Source organism: Durio zibethinus, chromosome 4, assembly GCF_047325235.1.
Source record: "Durio zibethinus cultivar Kanyao isolate XHJ-2024 chromosome 4, ASM4732523v1, whole genome shotgun sequence".
Taxonomy (NCBI): Eukaryota; Viridiplantae; Streptophyta; class Magnoliopsida; order Malvales; family Malvaceae; genus Durio; species Durio zibethinus.
In genome coordinates, this window is record NC_143165.1 from 2,313,527 (window position 1) to 2,319,670 (window position 6,144).

Here is a 6,144-nt window from a genome sequence, read left to right on the forward strand (position 1 = left end):
TGGTGGCTATACTCTTCCAAAGTAGAGAAAAAAAATAGTGGAAGTGCAAAAAAATACACTTGTTTACAGTAAGTTTATTTTACAGTGTAGTGAAATTTTTGGATAAGAAACTAAACTTAGATAACATTTCTTATGTTTTTTGTTCATTTTCCTATGCCAAATCAATAACTTTAACTTGGTGACTTCTTTTATGTTAGCCTTGAATAGATCCTTAATTTGAAATGAGTAAAATATTAAGCTAAATAACCTTCATTGAGATTTTGCAAAAGGATTAATTTAGTACATTGCTCTTATGGTTTATTATCTTTGTACTTAATGTAAAATATGTTTATCAAAATGATTTTTGATGTGCTAAATTTTGAAAAACTTGAAAAAATGTTTTGAACTTAATTTGAACATTTTTCTAACTCTTTATCTAGCCAAAAATGTTTTGAACCAAAACAAATCAACTTTCATGGCTTAAAAACGAATTTTAGGCAAATTTGCATGGAAGCAATCGATCTCCTCACAAGACCCAATCGATCCCTTATGCTAAGCGATCAATCAATTTTTTGGCTAGTAAGCATCCCCGTGTGATTTTCATAAAAAACAATTGATCCCCTCCTTGTAGGGATCAATTGGTAAATGGTTTGATAAGACTGGATCAATCCTTTATCTAAAGGGATAGATTGATTTTTATATAGAATGAAAATTGGTTTTCAAAAAGCAAAAAGGAATTAATCACCTTATGTAGGGGATTGATCACCCTTTAGAAAGGATCGATCTCCTACATAAAGGGATTAATTAGGTGGTTGTTTTTAAACATGATTCTGGGCTTCCAATACATAAACCAATCAATCTTTTCTTGGCACATGATTGATCCCCTCTACCCACATTTGTGTGTAACGGTTAGTTTCTCAAAGAACAACGTCTATTTTCTCAAAAAACCCATTCCTAATGGCTACAAATTAAATTCCTCTATAAATAAGATATTTCAACATACTAAAAAGGTTGATGAATCAAAAGAGCAAGCACTAACAAACTATATTTTCATTCTCTTAAAGAAGTCAAGAGTTTTAGAACTAAAATTTCATATCTTTGTATTTGTTCTTGTATCCAAAATTTTATTGTATTTCATTCATCATTCTTGTACTTAGACTTACCAAACACTTAGCCTTAGAAAGATTGTTTTATTGTTTGCAATATTATTTTTGATATATAAAGGGCAACAGGTAAGGTATCCTCTTAAAAAGCTTTATAGTGAGATTACGTAGACTTCTACAAAGAGTAGAGGTTTCTATCTTAAGCTTTAGGAAAAAGATAAGGTTTAATTTTCCAATTCAAGTTAGTGATTTGAAGCTCGGTGTGAACAACTAAGAAAGAGGACGTATGTGCTTTGTGAAAAAAAACCAAACCTTTATAAATTTTGTATTTGATTTCTCTATCCTTATGCTTTTTACTTTACATTATTGTTGTTTTATTTGCTCTAAGTTCCTTAATTGTTATTATTTGAATCATGTTTTGATATTGAGTTTAATTCCACATTCAATTATATTGAAATCTATTTTTAGGAGAATCTTGAAGAAATCTAATTCACCTCTATTGGATTATCATCTCACTTAAAAAACTAACAATTGGTATAAGAGCTTTGGTCTCTTTTTGTAGGTCTAACCACCTTGAGTAAAGATCTTATGACTCAATTTAGGTTCTAAAATGGTAAGAAAGACCTTAAAGCTCAAATGATCAATAAATATTAGTTTTGTAAATGAAAAATGAAAATGAAAATATTCATAATGGCTCAAGATTTTAGAGCTTAAAATGTGATAAAAAAAAAGGCTTGAAATTCTTTCAAATGATGCAAACTATATAAAGCATGTGATGGATAATGCTAAGGTCAAGTGCTTACTCTGTAAAGCTCTTGATTTTCACGACTTTAACTTGGTCTCAAATTGTTCAACCTCTAATAAAATATAGATGAAGTTGAATGAGCTACATAAAATATAAATTTTTGACCAATATGTATCATATCTCATGGCTAACAAAGAATCAAAGGTAATCTCTAATTCTATTAATTCAAATGAATATACTTTTGATGAGTTACAAAATGCTTTTAATGAATTATATATTGAATGTGAGTCAATGAAAATGAGGTATAAGAAAATGATTTCAAAGTTAATGTTGAGAATGAGTTTTTTATGAATGCTAAAAATGTTTTAGAAAAAAAAATGAAAAATTGAAAATAGATTTTAAAACCTTTCAAAATAGAAATGTATACTTAGGAAAAGAAAATTTTGATTTTAAAAAAATTTTGATGAATTGATGAATGAAAAACAAAATCTTTCAAGACTTGTTTAAGTGCTAAAATGACAGAATGCATTTTTTTTATAAATTTCATGGTCATACTTCACCTACTTGTCCTATTAGAAGAAAAGTTTCATTTAAAATTAGTTAAGTATGGGTTCTTAAAGAAATAAGAGATATTGTGACTAGTTCTCAATTACTCAAAAAATTTTGAATATCAAAAATCAAATGAAAATGTCTCTTATAGATGTGCTAGAATAATGAGATGGGTAACCTTTATTAAAGAATGGAACTCTAGACATAATGGAGATGGGTAACCTTTAAACTTTTATTTGAATTGAATTTGAAATTGATTGCTTATTCTTGATTGAGTTTCAAGTGCTAAATTATTTTCTGCTTTATACTGATTATACAAACTTGGATGAAGTAGATTACATTTTATAAATTGTATAATGTTGAGAAAATGTGAGCTTAAATTAAGTATGCATTTATTTTTGCTCCCAAGTGTACGACTATTATGCATATTGAAATTGATTTTGTTGGTTAATTGCTTAAGATTTATTATGCCTAAAATCAAGGTGCTTATATGTATAAGCATTGCTATTGTTCTTGAAAGATTGATATTTACATATTGATATGTTTGGTAAATTTGATTATATATTGCATATATATATATATATGAGCATTAGCATAAGCATGACATGATACTTAATGCTTGATATGTGTTTGAGGTAATTGAGTTTTGTATTTGTTTAGTTGAATTATATTTATGCATAAACTTAGTGGGAGCTTACAAAGCTTAATGATTTTAAATCTTTAAGTTTTGCTTTGAAATGATTTTTGCAAAAGCCAAGCTTAAAAATATGCAAATTTGTTTTAGTAAGTTTTTAGGTGCAAAATAAATTTCAAAATCTTGTGTTCAATGATTTAAACTTGCTCAAATAAAAAAAAAAAAAAACTTGTCAACTTGCAATTATTTTAATTTTTCATTGTATTATATGCAAGTTATAAAGGATTTTAGAGCTCAAAAGATCAAATTTTATTTTTGAACATTTATGGTCGCAAAACCATTTGGATAATTCCAAATTGTGATATATAATTTTTTTAAATGATTTAAAAAGCTTAAATATGAGTTTAAATACATTTTCCCATCTTAGTAGTCTTTTTCAAAGAAATATAGGATTTAAAAGTGGACTTTTTTATTTTCCTGTTTCTAAGGTCAAATGATTAATTGAACAACTTTGTTTTATCATTTGAAACTTATTGGAATGATTCAAGATGGTTAAAAATAAGTTTGATTAGTTTTGACTTTTAACAAGGTCTTTTTTAAGCAAAATTGAGTTTTTAAATTGTCAAAAATCAAAATCTTGCACTTATTAAGTTTTTAATAATTTATCCAATTATATTTTGCATAAATATATTTGATTTAATAGATTTTGGCATGATAAATATGATTTTATGGCCTTAATACATTTTGTAGGATATATATTGATTTGTGTGCGTTAAAAGTGCTTATATGACCATGATTCTTGAAATTGCTTAACTTGTATCATATGTTTAGATTTTGTAAAATATACTTGACCTTTTAACTCTTGATTTGTAATTTTAAAAATTGTGAATAACTTGTGCTTAAATGATATATGTTGATTTTTATTTGTTTGTCTCTTAATTTCTTATGAAATAGTCTTGAAATATGCTTTAATTCCTTATCCATATTAATTGAAGATTTATTTCCTCTCTTGTGTTGATAAATTGACGAATTACTTGTTCTTAAATGATATATATTGTTAGTTCATCTTTTATTTTTGCCATGTGTGTGCTTATGTGACAACTGCTATTTAGTTTGACTTGACATACTTGTAACATGACTTAAGTAAATAATTTTTTTATGATGCTTTTGTTTACCTTAAGTCATTATTGATTTTAGCCTATGACTTGTGTTGACATATTTATGTTTTTGTGCTAAAATTTTCTTGAATATATTTGGAAATTAAATATGTATTCCTTGAAATTTTTGAATTTTCATATGGCCTAACATTTGTCTTGACAGATTCTGTGGTGATTTATTGAATATAAATGAATGTTGAATATGCCTACTTTGTGTTAATTATGATCTAAAAGGTTAGATTTTTGCACACCATATGAGAACTTTAGCTTTTGTGCCATTCATAAGTTATTTGATATTTATTTTGATATATGACCTTTAGCTTAAGCTTATATCTCCCTTGCTATTGGTAACTTGTACTCAATTAACAAAATTTTTTCTTATCTATAATGACTTAGAATATGAAATTTAATTTTTTTAATAATTGATATAATTTTTATCAATTGATTTTCTTGATGTTACTAATAAAAATTTTTTATCAAAAATTTTTCTAAGTCTATTCTAAGAGAACTTGAAATGAGTATAAATGAGTTTACATTTTTGGGATTTCAAGTGGAACAAACAAAGCAAGTCATCTTCATCGATCAAGCCTAGTTTTGTTGAAGACTGGAGAATTTATAGCCAAATGAACAGAACAACAAAGCTTGATAAGGATGGGGGTAATTATATTGAATTTATGTTATATGCCTACGATTTACAATGTTTAATACATAATTTCATAAATGCTTGCTTATTAATTGCAAAAATAAGATTTTGTAGTTGAATATATGAATATATTGTACAAATTAATCGTCAAGCTACTTGATAAAGATTGTCTTAACATTCTTGAAAGCTAAGATTGATTAAATGCACTTTGATTGATATTCATGCCTAATTCTTAATTGCTTTGATTAATAGTTTTTATTGTTGAATATTTGGTTAAATTTTTTGACATGGATATGAGTTAAATAGATTGATTTCTTTGAATATGTTCATTGATTAAGATCATTGAAATAACATGTACTACATTGTCTAAATGTTTATATCCTTTTTGGTATATTGCTATCCATGATTTGAAATGATTTTGCATAGCTTGTATGAGTTAGATTGAAATATGTATATGAATACTTGCATATGTTTGAATCAATTACATTGTTATGTATTGAAATAATTTGGAATATATTTGAATAATTATGTTTTCATTATTTCTTTGCTATAGTGTATGTGGTCATCATGTTAGAAAACCTGCTTGAATAGTTTTTTTTATGACTTGATGATTGATTGAACCTTATTGCTCACTAGAACTCATGTCTTATTAATTAAATATGAGCTTATGGATTTTGTTTATATAGGATATGCTCATGAAAGATTGATTTTATCATTTTAGATTTATTGATTGAATCTTTCATATGTATGGAATATTTTTTATCATTGAAAGTTGTTAAGACATATTACTAATGAATTTTTGAACTTTCATAGATGTTAGTATGTGCCTATACTTGATATAACTTGTACCTTTCATGCAAAATTATGTGTCCCTTAAATTGATTACTCTTTATTTTGAAGAAGGAAAAATCTTAAAATACAATTTTGTTTCAATTAAAATGATTTATTTTGTGATAACAATTGGTATGGTTTGTGATAACATATCTTTAACAATTGGATCCTTAGCATTTGATATAAGCTTGAATATTTGTGCTTGAATTTATGCTTAATTGATATTAATGTTTTATATTCTAAGCGCATTCTAGGAATGATATGATTTATGAGTAGTATGCATATTATTTCTTTATTTTTTTGCTCATAAGTATTATGTAGTAAATGTGAATGATTTTATGCTAAATTGCTGAAATTGGATACATTTATACTATTATGCTCTTGTAATTGAATATATGTATGTGAACTTATTGTGCATTTTGCTTGATTATATGCATTTAAAATACTTTTAATTTTATTGATATCTGTATTTTATCCCATACCTTGAATTGATATCTCTTTCT